General features: G+C 39.0%; 1 long non-coding RNA gene across 1 annotated transcript; it reads left to right on the forward strand.

Annotated features, from left to right (window-relative positions):
• Positions 1-1,193: 1,193 nt before the first annotated feature.
• Positions 1,194-1,940, forward strand: LOC123486351. The gene is made up of 3 exons (XR_006659359.1): positions 1,194-1,298; positions 1,481-1,518; positions 1,621-1,940. It is a non-coding gene; the product is annotated as an uncharacterized LOC123486351 (long non-coding RNA).
• The last annotated feature ends 309 nt before the right edge of the window (positions 1,941-2,249 follow it).

The raw sequence follows: 2,249 nt of genomic DNA on the forward strand, positions 1-2,249 counted from the left end.
ATCCATGACAATGGATAATTTTAACCCTTGGGCTGGGATGGGTTGGGGTTGGTAGTATTAGAAGCAATAGAGATCCTTCACTGTTTCCTGACCAAAAATCAAAAGAGAATTAATTTCAGTAAATGTTAAAGCCAATATTTGATTGCCTAGATCAAGTAACTCTGAACTTCTGTATGTTGTCTTCTTATAAGGTCATTCCTGGGAAGCTCAAACTATGGTAAGCCAGAGTAGTCATCCAATAAAATCTATTGTTTTAGTGTTCCCTCCTACTGTATGATGGGTACATGTAAAGTGCCATAATATATAAGGTGCATATCAAGAGTCCCACTGTCAGACACACACACTACACAGTGCAGAAATAACTAACGTTACAATGATGAAAAGATAAGTATTTTTGTTTTACATCAACTTGGGTAAGTGTAAGATATTTTAATTTAGTTACTTTTTAAATAATTTGTAGTATGTAGTTTGAATATGATAAATTAAGTGGATGTTCTGTCTGTTATGGGTAGAAATGGTTGGAGATGGAGAGGAGACTACAGCTGTAACTTGACCATATCCAAGACAGAGCCAGGGGACTCAGCTACATACTATTGTTCCATTACAGCCATCTATGAGCAAACATTTGGAGAGGGAAATGTTTTAATTGTCAAAGGTAACACAATGTCTTTCTTCAATTTCAAATTGTGTGGCCCTGTATGTTGATATGTTCATACAACCGCTTCATCAAATGCTAGTGATGAATACATGGCTTGACATATTTTTCAACCACTTAGTCTTACTTTAGTTACTCACTCTCGTCAGACTCACAGTCCTACAGCATGTCTGTGCTCCAGCAGCCTCTATCTGAGTCAGTCCAGCCAGGAGACTCTGTGACTCTAAACTGAGACCTGTGTAGGAGAACACAGCATCTATTGGTTCAGATATGGCTCAGGAGAATCCTGTCCAGGAATAATTTTCACCCATGGAGACAGGGGTGATCAGTGTGAGAAGAGCTCTGAGACTGGGTCTCCTACACAGAGCTGTGTCTACAACCTCCCCAAGAGGAACCTCAGCCTCTCTGATGCTGGGACTTACTACTGTGCTGTGGCCTCATGTGAGGAGATTCTGTTTATATTCATTTAATATTGCATTGATAGATAATGAGCATAGTAAATCATGTAATCCTTTGGTTTCAGAGTATGATTTCCCCATGACTCACACTGCTCTTGCATTGGTCACATCAAACATTGTGTTTGTGATTGTCATCATTCTACTGACATGTGGGATATGCAATGAAAGGACCAGGGGGCCTAAAGGTAGAGGCAGGCTTGCTGTTGTTCTGCATATTTCATTCATATGACTAGTTACACTAATATACTTGCTGTTGTGGTATTTTTCATTGACTATATTTTTTGAAAATGTCTAAACCAAATTGATTGTTTTAGAGAGATTGCTTGTATTTGTAACATGTTATTTTCTTCTTGTTTTTAATTTGAAGATGCAACTGATAGATCACCAACCCCACCAGTTGATCAGGTTAACTCTTTGTTGTATCACTTTTTTCTTCATCTCAAAAGGGTTTATCTAGTAGATGTGACCAGTTTAATGTCTTGTTATGGCTCCACTTCTCTCACACAGAACCAAGACAGTGACATGGTAAACTATGCAGCTGTGAGTTTCACCACCAAGAAAAGCTCCTCCTCCAGAAGAGAGAGAGCCAAGACCAGCAGAGAGGATGCAGAGCACTCTGAGGTCAGGTTCTTTCAGCAGGAGTGAGACATGTGAAGACCCTCACCACATTGAACAGAAACTACATCCATATACGTTAGAAATAACTTTGAAGGCCTTGTGATGACTGGTAAAACAACTGCTTTTAGTGCATAAATAACATCTAAGTAAACTAGGAAATAGCTCTACTTGTAACCTAGAAAAGCGACTTGTACAGAATGCACTAAACAAATCACCCCTGCTCCAGAAAAGTCCAAAAAAAAAGCTAGGGTGCGAGGACAAGATGGTTGAACTCTTGGTCTTTCTTCTTCTCTGCAACTCTTGTAAGTGACATATTTCCTAAGAAAGTCTACTTTCAAGCTAGGTTCAATAATATGTGTTTGGTATACTGTCTTTTTGTCAATGGAAATACCTGATTTTGTTTCAGATGTGACTAAATCATCTGAGATTTCTCAGCCTGCTCCATTCCTAGCAGCAAAGTTGGGGGACAACGTGACAGTTGAATGCCATATAACCAGTAATGTTGATCACATGGTATG

This window comes from Coregonus clupeaformis, unplaced genomic scaffold, assembly GCF_020615455.1.
Source record: "Coregonus clupeaformis isolate EN_2021a unplaced genomic scaffold, ASM2061545v1 scaf1165, whole genome shotgun sequence".
Taxonomy (NCBI): Eukaryota; Metazoa; Chordata; class Actinopteri; order Salmoniformes; family Salmonidae; genus Coregonus; species Coregonus clupeaformis.